Source organism: Plectropomus leopardus, chromosome 14, assembly GCF_008729295.1.
Source record: "Plectropomus leopardus isolate mb chromosome 14, YSFRI_Pleo_2.0, whole genome shotgun sequence".
NCBI lineage: Eukaryota > Metazoa > Chordata > Actinopteri > Perciformes > Serranidae > Plectropomus > Plectropomus leopardus.
Window position 1 is genome coordinate 1,995,896 of NC_056476.1, and position 20,918 is coordinate 2,016,813.

The window sequence follows — 20,918 nt, forward strand, 5'->3', positions numbered from 1 at the left end:
GTAAAGGCGGTAAATATATACATCACCCTCCCGTGGCGAGCTGAGAGACTGACTGTGGTCGGGATAGCTTTGTAATGGTGGTGCTCATTTTATGTGTGTTTGTGAGCCTGTGAGGATGTATGCTCATGTATGTTTGGGCATGCATGTGCACCTCTGTGTCCTGCCAGCTCTTGTGGGATGTGTATAATATACTTTATGCGTGTATCTAAGTGAGTGTGTGCAGCTCCAAAGACACATTCATGGAACAGTGTCCTGCAGGGCGGGCAGGTGTCGGGGGATCTGCCTGGGAAGAAACTGCCCGACTGTGGTAATAAGTGTCTTCCTTGTTGGAATAATGCTTAAGACTGAAAATGACTGGAGTGATTCAGACTTGCCAGCATGGTCCGCTGAGCTCCCACTCACCACAGCGTGAAAATATAGGCTGCTGCAGCACAGTGAGAAATGTTATGGTTTCACTGTTTGTGACTCTGTGTGTGTGGGGAGGGGAGGCAGTGAGAAAGGCCTCACACAGAGCCTGGCTAGTAGAATTACCCCTGGAGAAATTAGCACATAATGTTCTCAAATTATAATTCATAATGTTCTTTTAAAGGCTTGTTAGCGCTGTGGTTGGCTGTTTTAAGAAGAAAGGGCTCCACAGAGAGCGTAGAGGGGTATTAAAGGGTTTACATGCATGCTGTTTAGTACAGACGCACCTCAAAAAGATGTGGCACAGTGACACTAAACTCACAGCCTGCAGGCCAAATCTGGCCTCCAGTAGGGTGCTGGGTGACCATTTTATAATTCACAATAAAACTAAAAAGATTCACACTGGGAATTATTTTTGTACTTTTAGTATACATAAGGTACCAGAGCGCATAAAATGGCATCAAAATAGAGCTTGTTTATCATAGAAAGTGCCAGTGGAGGATCCCCGACACACCCCGCCAGAGGTCCTAGTTAACCCCCTAAAGTCTGAAAATCCTAAAAATGTCCTAAAATCCTAAAAATGTCCTAAAATCCTAGAAACGTCCCTAAAATCCTGGAAATGTCTGAAAATCCTAGAGACTTCCATAAATCTGAAAAAAATCCTAGAAATGTCCTAAAATCCAAGACATGTCCTGAAATCTGTGAAATGTCCTAAAATCCTATAAATGTCCAAAAATCCAAGAAACATCCAAAAAATCCTAGAAACGTCCTAAAATCTGAGAAAATCTTAAGTCCTAGTAATGTGCTAAAATCCTATAATTGTCCTAAAATCCGAAAAACATCTTAAAAATCCAAAAAAACATCCTAAAATCTTAGAAGCGTACTAAAATCCTAGAGATGTGCTAAAATCCTAGAAGAGTACTAAAATCCTAGAAATGCCCTAAATCAGAATTGAATTAGAATTGTGTTAAAATCCGAGAGACATGCAGAAATACAAGAAACATCCTAAAATCCTAGACACACGTTTATTCCTGGCCCCTGACCTCTTGGCATTTTCTAAAAGTGCCCCCCAAGCAGAGCAGGTTGAGTGTGGCTGATGTTGCGGTTACATGTCTTTTAGTCTCTGCCCACAAATACTGAACTCACAGATAATTCACAGAGAGAGTGGGGTACTCCAGAGATGTTTCGACACAACTGTTGATGGCAAAAACGGCGGCATAATTGAGGTCAAGTCATGTCAGATGTGTTGGAGTCATTTCAGTGTTCTTTGAAAAGCGGGAAAAAAAAATCATGCACTCATCAATGAGTCATAAACGTGTTAATGGACAAAAGAAGCGTGAAAAGTATGCAGCAGACAAAGCACACTCCCACTGCCTTTGTGCCTATCTACAGTAATGCATTTCTAGAGCGCTTTCATATTTCAATTATAATATATAATGTGTTTTAATTTAAAGCAGAAATCAGACTCTGAATAATGAATGCCCTTCTGTCAATCAAAAGCACATTTCGCAGAGTTGTGTCGGAGCTTTCCACTCACCTTTTAAAACTTTTAAAGTGTTATTTCATGTACACAGAGCTGTCGTGTGTATGGTGGATGTGTTTTTATGTGACTACATGTTGAAGATTACACAGCTTTAGGTGAGGCTTCTTTAAGTGCTAATTTTTCGTCATACTTACGTAGTTTAGGCAAGCTAGTTAGCTTGGCTGACCTTCCAAATTCAATCTAACCACAACTTCTAGCTGTCTACTCACAAGGCAGTGGAGGGTATATGCACTTATGTTTCAATGGTTGTCATAAAGATCAGTGTCTAAATTATTATTCTAATGCTTCGTTTTTTGTTTTTACCAGTAAACTTGTGGAGGAAACTGAAAGGAGGTGGCAAACATCTGTTCTCAGCGTAGTCAGTGATCCTCACTTCAAGCAATTAAATCGGCCATCTGAAGAGAAGAAGGAACAGGTAAGACGAATTTTGAGTGTTTTTCCACTGCTGGCAGCTGTAGACAAATGCTTGCTTTGCATCTAGTGAAATGGTTCAACTCATGGCCTTCTGAGGTATTAATAACATACATGCTATAGTCCACCTTCCACCTTCTCTTCCCTCTCTCTTTCACTTTCTCTGTCACACACATGCAGAGGCACTAAGTCCTGCAACATATTCCTGGAGGTATAGTTCAATAAAAACAGATTTGAGTGGTACAGCCTAGTTTGCTAGTTGGTTTAGTTAGCTATCTTATCAAGTAGGGTCCATTTTAAAGATAAAGTTATTTATTCTGTGGCCGTTTATGGTATTAAAAGGAAGATATCATGGTAACATTCATTGAGCTAAAAGGGAACTGTCAATGAAGCGTGATGTGATCTCACGCCTGCAGTCCTGAGAAATGGTTTGAGCAGCCAATTTAAATGTTTTTGAACTAGGTTTCTCAATAGTTAAGAGCACTTATTTTCACTGAGATTATTTGTGGATGCTTGATTAAACACACATCTTTAGTATTTCAAGCAAAGTTCACAGTGGCTTTTGCCAATTGTTTATGTTGTTGTTTCCAGTTATTAGAAAAAAACAAAATCGGATTTGACACGTCAAACTTTTATGAAACAGCATATCGAAATCGGCCAAGGAAGTTGCAACCTGTGCATCTCTCAATTACAGTCAGGAATACTGTTACCTTTCAGCTACTTTTACAGCCAAAACAGATGAAATAACTATTAACATACTTATTATTTTAAAAATTAATCCTTAATACTTGACAAGAGCAGAGACAAGAGATGTTTTTTCTGTCTTGTTTCTGTTGGTTCAGCTGTCACATTACATAGATTTCTTTGAAACAGCCTCCAAGTTTAATAAATGCCGTCATACGTTCCAAATGCTGCATGTCTCTTTGGAAATGATATTGCTTTTAGTAACAACATCTGTATTTAACAAACACAAATGACTCCCCAAGCAAAAATGTTTCCAGCAAATTATTCCATGAACTTTATTAACCTTTTGTGCAAGCAACAGTTTCAGCATGCAACCAACAAGATAACGTGTCACATCAGCACTCACATGAAAAAATTAAAAACAGCACAGAGTAGGTATGTTTTTATTTCGAAGTGTAGCCTCGGTGTTGCATATAAATACCTAGCGTGGGTTTTTTTTCCGAGCTAATAAATCAATTCAAAAACTAATCTTTGCCATGAGAAGGGTGAAAAATTCATGACCATCTGGCTCAGAAAATTTTAATCACTGGAGCTGCAGTCGTAGAGGAGGACTTCTGCTCTCCTCTGCGGCTCTCAAACCGAAGTCCATGGATGTCCAGGGGTCTGCTAGGGCTTCCTCGGGAAAGTGGAAAATAGTTTACTTACATGATAAACACATTTAGAGAATTTATAAGACTTGTAATCTCATTCTAAGCACACCTCAGTGTTGATAATTCTGCTCAAATTAGGAATGCAGCGATAGTAATGTTTTTTGGCGTTGTTTATGTTCTTGTTGTTCCCTCCTTCTTTGGGTCCAAGGAAACAAAATAATCTTTATTCAACAAAATGGGGAAATAAATCCAACTGATGTAAATCATTCAATAATTGATTACAAAATCTTTTAGAAAGCACAAATTCTACCATACTCCATTATGAAAGAACCTTTTAAATTCCTTCTTTCACAAGAAAAAGAACGGCTTCAAAAGTCTTTTTACTAAGTTCAATATGTAAAAATACCTTCACCCATTACTCATTTGTAGGATAGCTTGAACTCATCATAGTGTAACTCAATGCAGCCTGCAATAACAGATAACGTTAATTCGCCCCCCTTCTGCCGATGTCAGCATGAATTAGTTGTTCATAATGTAGCCGTTTCAGGGAAACAATAGGTTGTGTCATCTGATAGAGCGATATTGAGTTTACTGCGTCATTATGCCCTGATTTCTGTTTGTCCAAAACACATTTTCTGTTGTCCACAGGACAATGGGACGCTGATAGTCTCAGGCTGGCTATGTAACCTTTGCAAAATTAATGTGACACAACAAAAAAACATCGGCTACTGTCAGTGGTATATGTCATCTTATTTGCCAACAGGCTCATGGCAGTCTGCAAGGCGAATATCAGCTGTTACCTTTGTGTCCAATAGACTTGGGTGTTATCAGGGTATTGCAGTATACCAGGGATTTTAGGGATCCCAAGGGTTTGTTTTTCAATACCGTCATAAATGCAGGCGCTCCTCTTTCTATTAAGCTTATTGTATGTTGTGCACAGCATGCACCGCCAGAGCTCAGTCTGTGGTCTCTACTGGTGGAACAGGCAGCTGAACTGAAAGACACAGGGACACCTAGTGGTAGAGGGAGAAGTTACAGGACTGTAAACAGCTGGCAGCCAGCAGGCAGAGAGAGACTTTAGAGAATAACAGCATGTTTTTTACATCTAACTCGGTGAATTAAGGGTTTGTTTGGACCACACCAGAGCTGGTGATTGTTGGAACTAATTAACTAGATTACTAGCAAGAGTAACAAAGATGACTTGGGTGAGTTTTATTTTTTTTCTGTGGCGTTTGAATGAAGTGTGTTTTATGATGAGTTAATGAGGAAATTAAGCCTCGTCAGTCTTCTGTGACTGAGAGAGCGTTCGGCTCAAAAGGTGAGCAGTTGTGTTTCTCTGTTTAATAAGGAACATAGGTGAGATAATATTACTTGTTTACTATTACTTATGTATTTATTAGTCTGAAAAGCTGAAAGTAAGTAGCACACTCACTGTCTGAAGTTTCGTGTTGTATGAAGGTATGAAATTTTACATACCAGCCAAACTTTGCACCCGATAGTATGATCCATCCCTAGTACAAAATATACTCAAATGGCAACATGCAGACTAATATCCAGCTAGTGGTTTGTGACATTTGAAAAACAATTTTAGAATTCTTGAATTTTCACTGAAATTGTTTATTTAGGCTGTTGTCCACTTCTATAAACATCATGGTATATTCACTCAGAAGCTCCTGTCTGGCTGTACACCCAAATATAGTCCAGGAGGATGTCGGCCTTTTGACGCTCTGCTGAAAAGTTCAAAGCCTCCCAGTTTCATGGATTACCTTTGATATTAAATCAAAACACACAACGACCGCAGCCACTGCAGGCGAGACAAGCAGAGCGGCCTGTCCAATCCAAATATTCAGACAGATGAGGTCAGCGAGTTGAGGGTTCGTCCCGCCGGTCTCAGCCTCTTTTTCCAAGTCTCTGCTTAAAAAATCAATCAAATAATGAGATAAGTCCGAGTCAGAGACACAAACAACTCTGTCGCCTCCCCTTCACCTCCCGCTCTGAGGGTGAAGAGTGCACACCCGTCTTTGAGTCCTGGTATTCAGTGAATGACAATGAATCAGGACGGTGCGGAGACAGCCGAGGACGTCGTCATGCTTCAGCGCTCGGCCCCTCTGGATCTCCGGGTTACATTTGCTCAGTGATGTGGTCAGGCGTACCCAGCGTGGTCCAAAATGTTATTCCATCTCCCAGTTTTCTGATGTTTTTCAATTCTGTCCCGCAGACAGAATAATACACTGTTTTCACATTCAATTATGCAGCAGCTGAAACTGCTCAGGAGAGGAAGAGGAGGAACAACATTATGTATTAGGCTCGAGAGGCCAGCACAGTTATCTCTGCTGGTAATGACAACATGAAACTCCACCGATACCATTTTTTTAGCATTTATTTTATCCCTTTGTGTCCCTGCCATGGCCTGTTGCACCACACGCATTTGAATTATGATATTTTTTCTCTGCAAAGTGTGAAGCTCTTCCCTCAAATCCAATAAGATGTATTATTTACCGCCTTCTGAAGGAGTGGGAATCCTTGAAGGCCCTAAGCTTCTCTCTGCACCGTGCGTTATGTGCTTAGAATATCACCGCAGAGAGGAGGCAAGTGTTTAATAGGCATTTGGATCACTTATTAATGAGGGGATGCACTAAATACACAGAGCCGGCTGTTGCTGCAAGATAACGCACTAAAATCAGATGACTCCTCAATAATGAACAGAATAAAAAATAAAAGAATCAATAAATTACAGTCCTTGTTATTTCGAATCATTTCTACATCAGTGTGGTGCCCCTGCCAGCCAGCGTAGATTTCAGCTGACACCCTCCACTCACCACGCTCCGACACAATCCCAAATATAATTAAATATTTACTGTGGCCGACTCTAAAGAGGAAGATTCATCTTCCCGTAATAAGGTGCTTTTCTAGTGAGTTATTCCTTGTCAACGCATGAAGTTTTTAAAATGTTTTTTGTGATCTGTCATCTGCACAAAAAAAACCCAACAACATTAGGATGTGACGTATGGTTGAGAGGAAATGCCCAACTTGCTGCGTATCACCCAAATCATCAGGATGGAACAAGTGCTAATAGCTAAACTGTCAGTTTGATGTCCGTCATGTAGGTTGCTTTGCTAAAACATTTATTATTTTTGGTTGCTGTCATAATGTTTTGGGGAATTTAAAAAAGGATAAAAAAAAAGTTTGGAATAAATTATGTGGCTCAATGTGTAATACTTTTCCAGTGGTCAGTGAAAAGGATTTAATTAACTTGTCAAACTCTGGATTCCCAGAGCCTCACGACCATGAGATCGAGATAGGGAGAGATGTTTTTTTATTTAACGTATTTATTATTTTGTGCCCCCACACCAGCAAGGCAGTGGCAGAGGCGTCTGTCTTATTCTTGTGAATGGAATATCTCGAGAACACGTTGAGGGAATTTGTCCAAATTTGGCACAAACATTCACTTGGTCTTAAGGATGAACTGATTAGACTTTGGTGGTCATAGGTCAAAGGCCAAGGTTACTGTGACCTGGTCTGTTTCATTCTTGTGAATGCGTGGTCTTAGGAACACTTTGAGGGATTTTTTTTGGCATTAACAGTTACACGGTCTTAAGGATGAAGTGATAAAATGTAGGTGGTTGTAGGTCATAGGTCACGGTGACCTTGTGTCTGTCTCATTCTCTCTCTTGAATGCGATATCTTGGTGTTCAACATCTTCACCTTGAAGGAATTTTTAAAAATTTGACACAAATGTCCACTCAGTCTTAATGCACAGATTAGAATTTGAAGGTCACAGGTCAGGGTCATTGTAACTTTTCATCCATCTCATTCTTGTGTACACAATATCTGAAGAAGGCCTTGAGGGGTATTTTGCAAATTTGGTCACTTGGACTCAAATTTGGGCCACTTGGACTCAAGAATGAATTGAGTAGAATTTGGTGAGTGCATGTCAAAGGTCAAGGTCACTGTGACCTTGCATCTGTCTCATTCTTAGTAATGCGATGACTTGAGAACATGAACAAAGAGAATGTTTTCAAATTTAGCACAAACATCAACTTAGTCTAAACAATGAACTGATAAGAACTTGATGGTCAAAGGTCAAAGTCATTGTGACCTTTGGTGCATCTCATTCTTGTGAATGGGATATCTGGAGAAGGCCATAAAGGATTTACCTCAGTTTGCCACAAACGCCCACTTTGACTTAAGAACAAACTGAGTAGAATTTGGTGGTCAAAGGTCAAGGTCACTGTGACCTTGATTCGTCTCATTCCTGTAAACAGGATATCTCAACAACCCATGAGGGGATTTTTTCAAATTTGGCACAAACGTCTACTTGGACTCAAGGATGAATTGATTAGATTTTGGTAGTCAAAAGTTAAGGTCTTTGTGGCTTTGTATCTGTGTCATTCTCATGAACGTGATATCTTGAGGCTTCACCTTGACCTTGAGGTTATTTCCTCATATTTGACACAAAAGTGCATTTGGACTCCGACATGAAATGAGTTCAATGTGATGGTTGAGGGTGAAAGGTCAAGGTCACTTTGACCTCATATAACATGTTTTCGGCCACAACTCAAGAATTCGTTGGCTAAAATTTCAGGCAAAGAGGATAAATTTATAAAGCAATGACCTTTCATATCCAAGAGGTCAATAATGTCAGAACAGAAGGGGAGACTTTTGGTCCGATACTGAACTGGTGACTCTAATCTTGAAACTGTGCTGACCGTGGAGATCTTCTGAAGATGAAGCGACCGTGTTTTCACAGACATGGATGTAAACTGTAAGTGCAGCTGGACGGCTGCGCGGAGACGATCTCGTGCTGGTGATTCTGACCTATCAGGCAGCCTTTTTTTACTGGCACTGCTCACACCTTTGCCCCCCAGTTGAATCTCATGGTTTCTAAGTGTTAGCTCACACCAGCAGTGACATCATGAGAAAAAGCGTCAGGCACTTATTCTTTTGAAATGAGTGGAGGGATACGAGGGGCGACAGAGTGTGACGAGGAAGCTGGAGGAGAGAAATCGGTGACTTAGCAACACCTGAAAGCTGAGTTCAACTTTATGCAAATGGTGAGCGATGGATGGTGGTGATGGACAGGGGAAGGACACCGCTAAGGCCTCAGCTGTAAAGATGCTTTTGACTTTTAATCTGTCAAAACATTGAAAAAAAGATGATTCATGTCAAACAGCATTCTGGTTTGTAGCTTTAAAAGTGTGTTTCATTTGATTTAAAAGGTTGTTTTTTAGCGAGGTCTGGTCTGAGCGTGGTGGGAATGCTGGACGAGGATGTGCAGCTGTTTTGTTCACTATGTTTTATGCCAGTGGAGAGCAGTATCCATTTTCAATGCGTAAGTGGAGGCAATCTTTATTTCTTTATTTCTGCTATAAAATGCTGCAGTGCACAGTATCTGTGCAAACTGATAATATCACCTTGTCAAATTGCTGCAATCTGAATTAGAGAGTCGAATACTGTGCTCACTTCTTCGATATGGAAGAGCATAAAGTCTGTACTGAAGTATCGAACAGAAGAGTAAATGTAACCATTCCCATATTTTTTATCAACATTTTTAAGAAACATGCAAAGTCTGCAAAGTGACAGGAGGCCAGAGGCCGGTCGCAGCAGCCCCATTCATGTTTCTAGAATTTTAGGACTTTTTTAGGATGTGTTTTTTGGATTGAAGGACGTTTCTGAGATTTTAGGATGTTTGTAGGAATTTGAGATGTATCTAGGATTTTAATAGATTTCTCACGTTTTTTTGGACATTTTTAGGATTTTAGGATATTTCTAGGATTTAAGGATATTTTTAAGATTTTGGGATGTGTTTTAGGATGTTTCTGAAGAAATGTGCAAAATGTTCACCCTGAGTTTACCTGCAGAACAGTCACTTCTAATGTATCAGTGTGTTCCCTACAATAACTGCTCATGGCAGATAGAGTATGATTTTAAAGTTATGTCTAGGTGCTCATAAACAGTTGGTTAAAGTAACAGAAAGATAACAAAAAAGGTTGTCTTAAATCATGCTTTTTATGTGACCCACAACAAACTCAGAATATTGGCATGTTTGGAATAATGGGGGAATAATTGTGTGCATGTAACTGTTGCCAATGAACCTAATACATCTGTTGGAGTGAGTTTTGAGCTGTAATTTGGCAGTACATAAGCATCATTTAATTAATAATAAATTGATTTTAGGTAACATTTTTTTTGCAGCAGATGGTTGTGGAGAAAACAGTTTCATTGTTTACTGTAATAATAATAATAATAATAGTTATTATTATCATTATTATTTTATAATAACAATTGTAGTAATAATGATAATTGTAATAATAACAATATATATATATTTTTTTTTTTTACATAAAACCTAGAAACTACCTAGAAAAGGTAGGTAAAAAGTCCTATCTATTATTATTATTATATTACCTGACAAAACCAATGAGTAATTGTATTTTCTTACAGACAGTTTTGTATGGAGTGTGTGCATCTCGGAGTAAATGGAGATATCCCTCCTCTATGTGAACGCCAACAAATGGTTAACTTTGCTGTTAGCACACAGCAATTTAATGTGCTCGCACCAAAAAATCATTGGTGGATAAAACACCATTGACACACACACATAGTGAGTGTGTTTTAAATGCAGGAGTACGTGGCTCAGAGGCGGCCCTTTATTCCCCCGCCGCCGTACGGCCATCGACTCCTCGAGGTCGACCCTCCACCACCGCTCAGCGGGAGCTGATGAACCCGGCTGGAGGCAACAAATCACATTTTCTCTCATTAACGAATGACTTAATTCTTCCACCTGACTGCTCTCCCAACCTTCAGGAAATCAGCTTTTGCCTCAAATAATTCACTGTTCCCGATCTCCTGGAATTGGAGAATGTAATTAGTTAACACCCAAATAAGATTGATTAACAAGCCTAAACCAGGAGACGTCCCCGGCAGATTAAAAGAAGGCCGCATATAATCTCTACCTGCGCTCTGTGAGAAAACACTTTTAATTAACCGTACCTACAGGGAGGAGAGAGTACGATGCGCTGAACTGGATGTGTTGAGGTTTTGGTGGGATGAACACTGCTTCATTTAATAACACTGCAGCGCGGGAGAATCACGGCTGCTTCTGAGAGCCCAAATTTCTCCCAAATTTCTCCAGGTGTCGCTGCTATTCATTTGTGTGGAAAGACAGAATAAAGGAAATCCACGGGCCCTGTGGGATGCTCTACAGCGATCATTCAGAGGGGAGACTTTTATTGCAGCTGCTAATTAAATATTTTCCGTAACAACACCTCGCATCCCGCAGGCCTGCAGCAGCACCTTGTGTTATTTCTGCAAGAACGAACGCAGGGAGAGTTAGCGTTAGCCGCAGATGCTGGTCTGTATTGACCGTGGGTTGTGTTTGCTGTTGGTGTGCTAATGCAGTACCTGCTGTTTCCAACACTTCCTGAGGGATATGTGGAAACCAAGTCAATATTTATGAGTATTGCTGCTGTGGGCTCTTCCCTAATGGCAAATGGCTGCTGAGGTGTCCGTGCAGAGCGGTGAAGGCAGGACGCCCGAGGCTGGCGATGATGAGAGAGGCTGAGAGAGAGAAAGAGAGGATGTGTGTGTGAGAGAAGGACAAGAGCTTCATACAGCACATATTGACCTGGCCTTTGTAATGGTGATGCTGCAATCTCTGTGACCTGGCTCCAGGATTAGCAATGTATTCAGAGAGAAACTGAGTGTTTATGTGTGTGGGTTTGTGCTCAGGTAAAGTCAGACCTTGTGTTCTTCTTGCAGTACAATAATGATATAACAGTGTCTCGGGTGCACTGAATATTTACGCTGGAAAAAAACAAAATAAAGTAGTCTTCAGAAATGCTGGCATGCATGAATACTAAAAATCACTTTTTCACCTTGATTTTGTTTCCCTTTTTCTCCTCAGCCTGTTATGGGCAATGAGGTCGATGCCATTCCCACTAAATTTGGGCAGTGTATTGGAATCCCTCACCTGCGTCCCAAATACTGTCAGTTCTGATCGCTGGCACTAACATAACTGCAAATAATGATTATTGTCATTATTAATTTGCCATTTATTTATTTATAAATGTTTCCATGATTTTAGGATATTTCTCAGATCCCAGAACTTTTCTAAGATTTTAGGATGTTTATAGGATTTTAGGACATGGAGAAGTTTCTAAAATTTTAGGACGATTCTCAGATTTTAGTATTTTAGGAGGTTCAAGGATTTTAGGACAATTCTCAAACGTTTCTGGGGTTTTGAGAACTTTTTAGGATTTTAGGACGTTTCTAGTTCTTTAGAATGTTTCCCAGATTTTGGGACATTTTTAGGATTTTAGGACAATTCTCAGATTAGAGGATCTTGGGACATTAGAGTCTTAGCCAGGACCTCTGTTGGGGGGTGTGGTGATCCTGCACTGGCACTTTTTTGATAAACAAACTCTATTTTGATGCTGTTTTATGTACTCGGGCACCTTATTTATACTAAAAGTACAACAATTCTCAGTGTGAATCCCTTTCTTGTCATTGTGAATTGGAAAATGGTTGGGGGGCCATCAGGCATCCTATCGGGGGCCAGATTTTGTACTTTGGTGATCTGACTTCTCAAACAAATTTGGTATTGAGTAAATTACAGGTGATCTACTGTATATGCAGCTGTCTCAGGCTGTGTATAGTCTGCTTTTGTGGCGTATTTGATTGAACGCAGTCACGTTCTCTCTTTTGCTTGTGTGTGTGTGTGTGTGTGTGTGTGTGTATGCAAATGTGTATTTTACCAAGTACTCCAGGTCCTGGAGCCAGATGCAAAAAGCTGTGTGTACACACGGTTTTGGTCGTAAATCTGCAGAGACAGAAGTGTGCATCCGCATTGTTTCTGCCAGATTTATAAAGCAGCATATAGGCACGTTTGCACGAGCCTCATTTCCACACTCACAGTTTGCCAGAAAGGGATGCAGAAATAACTGTTTGCATTTTGATACTTGTGCACACTCCCACACTCATTAGACCTGAAGAAGTGTAGTTTCACTGAGTGTTACGTCCAGAGCAGCTGTTATTGCACACGGCTGCAGATTTTTGTGCTGTCCGTTCCACTTATTCATCACAATTCTGGAAACCATCACTGCTGTAAAATCTCAATCATTTTTAAAATTAAACGACAGAAAAGAAAAAAAAGAAATCAATGATTCAATCATAGTGGCCGTGTCAAAACAGACTTTACAACGTGCAGCAGTCACCCACAGCTCTCTCAGCTCAAACTGTGTCTAAGGTGTGCACGTTCTCACCTCCTGCCTTTATAACAGGGTTTGGACAAGGTGCTTGAGGTGCTTGAAGTACTTGAATTTGACACTCAGAAATTTAAATCCTGGAAAACCTTGAAAATCAGACATATTTGAACTTGGTCCTTGAACAGGTTCTTGAATATAATTAAGAGAAGAAGAGTGATAAATGATTTTATGAAAGGTATTATGTAACTGTCTTAGTGGCAACTGTGGTTGCATTTATTTGTGAATGCTGTATTGGCGCCAGTTGGTTGGTACATACCAGCATGATTTTACACACCGATGGCAGAGCAGTGTCAACAAAATAAATATATACATGAATAAGTAAATAAGTGAATATGTAAATAATAACTATAATAATAATCTAATAATAGAAAAATAGAATTAAACATAATACATACTGAATAAAAGAATAAATTAAAAGACAAACTAAAATAGATTAATTAAAACAGACAACATCACAAGTCCATGAAATGGGTTTTACGTAGTGATTTAAAAGAAGTCCCTGATTCTGCAGCCTTACCTCCTCAGGCACGGCGTTTTAAAGCCGAGGGGTCCTGATGGCAAAAACACGGTCATCTTTAGATTTAAGCCTCGACTTTGAATGACCAGAAAGGCCCCACCTGACGATCTACGGCTGCGCACTGGCTCTTAAGGGGTTAACATTTCTGTTTTGGGTCAGACCCAATTGAGCTTTAAAAGTGATCATAAAATTTTAAACTCAATTCTAAAACAAACAGGGAGCCAATGGAGAGGAGCCGGGATGACGTGGTTTTATCTGTTAAAACCAGTGAGTGCTTAAAAAGGTACTTGAAAATCCTTGAATTTGACTCTTCCTCGTCCGTATGAACCTTGTTAGAAATAGCCGTTTATATTCGAGAAAAGGCGCACACATGGCTTTTGTTCCCAAGCGTCATTTGCATCGTCTGCGCTGCACTGAGGTCGTGCTCCTTCTGTGTTTCCAGCTAAAAAAGAAGCGCAGCGACACTTGAAGTGCTCATACTCAAATAACTCAGATGAAGGCCACCTTAAATAAAACAATTTAATTAAAGTTTCCTTATTTATCTTCAGCAGCTGCGGCTGACCTCCCACCATTTAACTGGAGCCGTCTGAGAGAACTGGAGGGTTTTGTTCCTCTGTTTATTATTGGCACAGACATTATGCGCTCGCTATTTAAAACAGTTATTTATAATCTGCTTACACGCACTCACGAGTGTCTAATTAATGTGTAACCTTTGAAAACACATATCCATTCCCTCCATTCATATCTGATTTTTAGCTGCGGATGTGGGTCATAGCTGTAGTGGCAGAAACTATGCATGAATTGTAAATATATTATTAATTTAATTATCTTTAAATATTTATCTGCTGACTGAGATATAAATATATTTTTGGAGAAAGTATTTCTATCTTCCAGTAAAGGAGAAATATCCTTGCAGTTGCAAATGATATCGATACTTTTATTTATTAATATTTATTTATATAGTTTATTTGATAGGGTTTATGTGAATGAGCACAGTACAACTTCCGCCTGTTACAAACAAACTGCAGCAACTGATGTTTCAGAGATTATTGGGCTCGACCGATATCGGTTTTTAAGTGCCGATACAGATACCATTTATTAGTAGTTAATGAGGCCGATAACCAATATTTGGAATTGATATGCATGTACAATAAAAACGAAAATTTTTCTGTCAATATTTAGAATCTGGAAAAATAACAAAGTCCAACACAAAACTTTGATTAAATGCCTTTAGCAAATGCTAAATAAAACTGAAAGTTTCAACATCATATACAGCAAGTTCCCAGAAGCTTTTTTTTAAAAATAAAGTTAAGTGAAAATAATGAATAAAAAATGAATAAATAAAAATAGATCCCCCGAGGTTTTACAAAGTAACAGTTTCTCCCATCCTTTTAATTAATGTTATCAGATCATCAAAACAAAAATAACAACAATATAGATAGATGGTAAAAAATATCGGCCCCGTGATAATCTGTCAGCCCATAGAGACTATAGCTGTTGCCAGTTTTCAACTTCTGTGCTTAGTCAGTCTTTTAGTAAAGAAAGAGAATATATTGAGGTTACATACAAGAGCGTGCATACAGAAACAGTAATGTTTAAGAAAAAAAAGATAAATATTTACATCATACATAGAACTACAACAGACAGTTACAGTAAAAAAGACAAATATCAATGTTACATACATAAAACTTACTATACAGTACTTCATTATAAAATGCAGCACTTTAATAACTGAGATTAAATGTTACTGTGCAATAAAGACACAGACTCGGTCCATCTGTGGTAGAGACAGAGCCGAAAATGCTCCAAAAGGTAACAGAGCTGTGTGGGATCTCGTTTGAAAAATGCAAAACTTTATCTCTCGTGTTTGTGGCAGACGGATGATATCCTCATGATAATCACCAGCTGGAAATCTGACTTTGTCCACTTACTTTATCTCTACGAGCTTTTATCACAGTGGAAAACACATTAGCACAAGCTCTATTTTTCACTTCTTGCGTGTTTTTGTCAGGAAGCTAATAACATGAAGGCGGCGAGGGAGGGGCGATCCCGGGCAGACGCCGCACACGTGGCTGTCGTCTCGGCTTTTCATGTCAGCGTGCGTGTTCTCATCTGCCTGCCGTGACGCATCATTACTGGCTGATGCACTTGTGATTGCAGCCATTGTTTGGACTCGGGTTCCTATAGAGCTCATTTATTTCTCGATCACAGCTGTTGTCTCATGAAAGCCTCTAAGTACGCCTTCTGATTGCCAACTTTTCCTGAATGGCTCATTTATTAACTGCTCGAGCCCCGTTTCTCCGCTGCCAACACTCGGCTTTAATTGGAGGTGCATCTTGTCTTATTGCCTGATATTGATTGTAGCTATTTAGGGTTCGATCACTCCTACAGCTCATTCTCCAAACCGCTGTAGCAAAGTGCACTTTGTTGGCTTTTCTTATTTTTTAAGAGTCCGAGTGAACTCAGCTGCTAAACAAAACTCAGATGGAGATTACAGAAGCAGCGGCAGGGTGGTCGAAACAAATTTCACTCCGCTCCCTGCAGCATGACAGACCCTTCTGCATGCTTTCTCTGCTGTTTATATTCATTCATCAGCGCCGACTGCAGTTTGTTTATTTTACTTTTTGTTGCATCTTTTCCAAGTTACTGAACTGCTCCATATAAATGTACTGTTTGTGCCCTTGTAGATGTAAAAACTTTTATATTTTTAACCGTCACCTTTATAGTTTTCATTACATTTTAGTCACTTTTGTCACATTTTTAATGCAGTTTCATTTATTCATAAAGAGAAACTTAAGTATTTAATTATCACAGCTGTAGTATTAGGCACTTTAATGAAAGATAAGATAAGAAGAAAAAAAACTTTTAGTATTTAACTGTCACAGCTGTAGTTTTAATTAGATTTTTTAAAACATTATAGCTATAATTTAAATCAAGTTTTAGTCACTCAGTCACATTTTTAATGCACTTTAATGCATTATTAAAAATATTATTACTAATTATTACTTATTATTTTTTCTTAAAGAATAAAAAAACTTTCACGTAGTTAACAGTCACAACTATAGTCTTAATCAAATTTTAATTGCTCCAGTTACATTTTTAATGCAGTTTTACTTTTTCATGAATGCTCTTGTACATTATAAGCAGTAATATTAACTCTTTGAAACCTGGTAAAGTTGGTTTTATTTCTTTCAAAAATATGAGAAGAATCAAGTGAGCAACTTAAGAAAAAATGAGCAAGAAATACTTAAAACAAACAAGACAATTACTTGAAAATTAGCAAAACAAAACTGACATAACAACAAACAAACACCAAAAAAACAAACAAACAAAAAGGTGCTTACAAATGATAAGAATTATGTAAAATAATTTGAATTATTTATAAATTTAGCTCTATGGACATTTTCCTTTAGCTTTAAAAAAAAAAATCCAAATCTGTTAATTTCTTGAAATTTCTTGAAGTTTCTCATTGCCTTTTTCCCCACGTTTCTGGAAGAAATCAGATCACTTTGCTCAGAGTTCAAATGTTTAAACGCGTGTGAAAGGGGTGTGAATGAAGCACAAGAAAAGTGATGTCAGTGTAGGTGTAAAGCGGTTAATGAGAAGCCTTTTACAGTTTAAATAGTATACGATGAGACGTGTTACTGTCTCTGGGTGTAGATCGTCACGTCCGCTGCTCATCGCTGTGAAAGTGTGACAGGCCGACATTATAAACGAGCTCTGCCACAGTCCAGCGTTCTCTTTATTAAAGTGAGCCGTGATGAGCCGGCCCTGTTGGGTTTGAATCATGGACCCCGGCCCTCCCTCATTAACGCCCTCAGAAAACTGACTCCACACTCCTGCCTGCCTCCCTGCGAGGGGGCGGGGGGATGCACTGGTGGTGGTGACAAAGAAGTATTATATATTTTTAATCAGCTGTGTGCATGTGTGCTTTTCATCTGCACGCACATTTTTACGCAATATTTCTGCGTGCAGAGGCTCCGTCTTGTCTGTGCTTACGTGGGTGTCGTGGTGTTCATTCCTCTGTACTGAACGTGTGTGTGTGCCTGTAAAGTGTGTGTGTGTGATTTCACTGAGAGAGATCATTAGCAGTAATGTGCACTGGCCTGATTCTCTGGCCGTCCTCTGCTTCTGTAGACGTATTAATATTTTGAAGGAGTCACCTGGTGAAACTGAAAGCTTATGCAAGCACAATCACCACGAGAGCGTGCGTGTGCTGTGTACTCTGAGCCTCATTATCAGGACAGAGACTGGTGAATTTGCATGCCCGGTATTTTAGTGTACACATGTTGAAAACAAAAATTGATTTTTAATGTGTTGCACTTTTGAACCGAGGCTTTGTCATACACGACTTTGCTTTTATTGCTCCTCTTGTCCGCTCATGCACCAGAGTGATTTGTCAGTAGTGAAACAGTTTAATGATTTTAGCTGTAAAGCTGCAGTAAAAAACAACATAAATACACCTGTTAAAGAAAATAACGTAATAAGAGTTAGGGCTGTGCGATATGATGAAATAAATCCTGTCGACAGATTATCTGCCTGCCAAATTGTCTCAGCTAATATTTGGCATTGTGCTGATTATGTGTATCAGCGTTTTATTTTAATGATCGCCAATAAAATGAATTGATGAAAAAGTGAGTGTAATACACTCAACCAACACCAGGGAGGGCAGTTTGCAATACATGCAAAGAAAGTGACAGTATGGGAGGGTGGACATGTTTTTTTAATGTAAATTTTTACTGAACAAAAAACTGAAAACTGAAAACTGAAAAAAACTGTTCAAACTAAATGTGACAGAAATATTTTCATGTTTATTGTAAATGCGTATTGGTTCAATAGTAATCAGTACTAATAATTGGTATTGGTATTGGCCCTGAAAAACCAATATTTGTGAACACCTACCAAAAAACGTCTTGCGTTTCATATTATACTGTATTGTTTATCTTGTTTTCAACAATTGAACAAGTTTTGCGTTTGTCCGAATGGCCGAGGGGGCGTCTTCACGATGCACGGCATCACAACTAACAAACATAGAGGACCTGGAAAGCTAAACTAAATTCAGGGATTCAGCACAAGACACTGACTCAAAATGAGGAGGAGCTCGCACCCAAAAGAGGGACTATTTCTGTTGTTTGGACGTGATTTGGATATGAAAAGTCATACACAGAAGTAGGGGTGGAAGTAAGAAGTAAGTGGGGGGACATCGTCCATCTTTAGATAGTCTGTGGTCCAGACTTCCCACATGAAAGTAACTAAATAAGTTATCCTTTATGTTTTTTTTGAAAGAGAAACATTTTTTTTGTTAGCCGTAATTGTTTATTTAAATGTTCATTTTTACAATTAAACATAAAAATTGAGAAAACATGCTCTCCCAGTCATTAAGGACGAGCTCGTTCTTCAGGTAGGTGGACTCGGGCCCGTAAGGCCGACCCACATCACCACAACTCGTTATTATTTGTAGAAATGTATCATGAAGCCATGAGTGACAACAGTGAAACAAAACCTGAGTAATAAATGCCCACCCCTAAAGTTCACCGTGCAATTGTTTGCTGACTTTTTAGATGCAGCTGCTTCTGAGAGTAATAAAAGCATCATCTAGGTTTCCAGCATCTGTTGCAGGAGCTGGTGTCGGCCGTGGAATAACAATAGAATTGTACTGTGGGATATTGTGCTTCTCATATTACTTGTTGCTGTCTTGTAATACGGTAGAAATTGCAGGTTTTTCTAAATTTAACTGCTGGTGTTTGCTTTAGTTTGGAAAATACAAAATTGTAAATACAAGACATTCACAAACTATGTTGTTTGGAAAATCAAATCTAGAAGACAAATCCAGCAAATATGGACGTCATAAAAGGATCATTTGAAAGTGACATCTCTTTGAGTTTATTTGAGTCTGTTTGTATCATTGTTCCTCATAATTATTATCAAAGACGACTGCAGAATAAGATGTTTACTACATCAGTATCCCAACAGGAATGTAATCATAGGACTGACAAAAAACGCACCCACCTCCAGTTTATCCAAACGCAAACAAATTCTCTGTCTCAACATGATACAAACACAAAAATCTCATCTGTGAGCACGCCTAATCTTCGCACCACTCTGACATGCACACTTCATTTATCAAAGTAAGTCTCAATCACTGCATCGCTTTTATCTTCCTGATAAACAGCCTCCGTTTTCCCTGGAAGAAATGGTCCCCGAGTCAAATGTAATCTTCAAAGGGAAGCACTGAGGCGTCCGCGCGGCTCAGAGTCGAGTCGTGTATCCAGGACGTCTTTTGTTTGAATCTGGATCACGACCTTTGTCACATGTCATCCACCTTGATCCTTTTCGCACCATCTTTTTCATCTTTTGGTGCGGATTAGCAGAAAAAAAGACAACCCCCATTCTCCAAAAAGAGCACTGATCTACGTATTGGATCAAAATCTGACTAAATAAATCTTCGCTCTGGCGCTTCCTTCATTTTTCTGCTTATAATCTGCTGATACATGTATACATTTACTCTAATGAACCCCATAGGGAAGCAGTGAAATAGTGACCTATATACATTAAAACGCAATTAGGATGAGAAATCACAGCAGCAGGGGGATACTGTATCTTTGTGGGTTAATATGGCGGTTACATCTTCCATCACTGACTTGTATGTGTGTCTTAAAGTCCTGATTAAACTGCGAGACTTCACTGCATGTGCAGCCTGCTGGTCTTTGCAGCAAAGGTCACTGCAGGTCACTGAGTGCAGCTGAAACATGATTAAACATGAGAAAAGGAAACAATTCTTAACAATTACAATATCCGAAATGCAGGGTCCAAAATACTTTTTTTCTATGCACTGGTGCATGAAGCTTTTAAATTACATGCACCACTGCATCACTTGGGGTTTTTGTCTATGAATCCTCCAAGGCCACAAATGTTACATGGTCAAAGGAACATTTCGACTACAGCTGGCTTGAGCCAGGATTTGGAACTTAACTGCTCATTAGGAGTGCTGTTGAAATGTAAATGCTGTTCGATTATTCATTGCACCTCACTCTTGGAGCGCAGAGCGTGCTCTGGACACAGATGGAGCAGCAGAATTTTGTGCAGTGAAAGTGAAACTAAATCGTTCATTGCACTGGTACTGAAAGTTTGCATTCTCTCTCTTCTCCAACAGCTCCTCCTTTTATCCAAATCAGTTATCCACCCTGCAAGTCAAACTTCTCAAATTGCTGCCGAGGAATAAAAGGACTCATGATGAGTTCCACCTGCGTTGCGATCACTGACCCAAAAAAACGTTGAAATTTCACGAACTGGTTGACAAAAATCAGTGTGATTTCGTGATTTCTTTGTGTTAATCTGCTACAGGAAGTATGTGAAAATCCCTCACAAAACAAAACCCCAAAAACAGAAAATAAACTTGAAAAGTGCTCACAGTCCTGAAAAAACTAGTGGCTGCAGCAGCA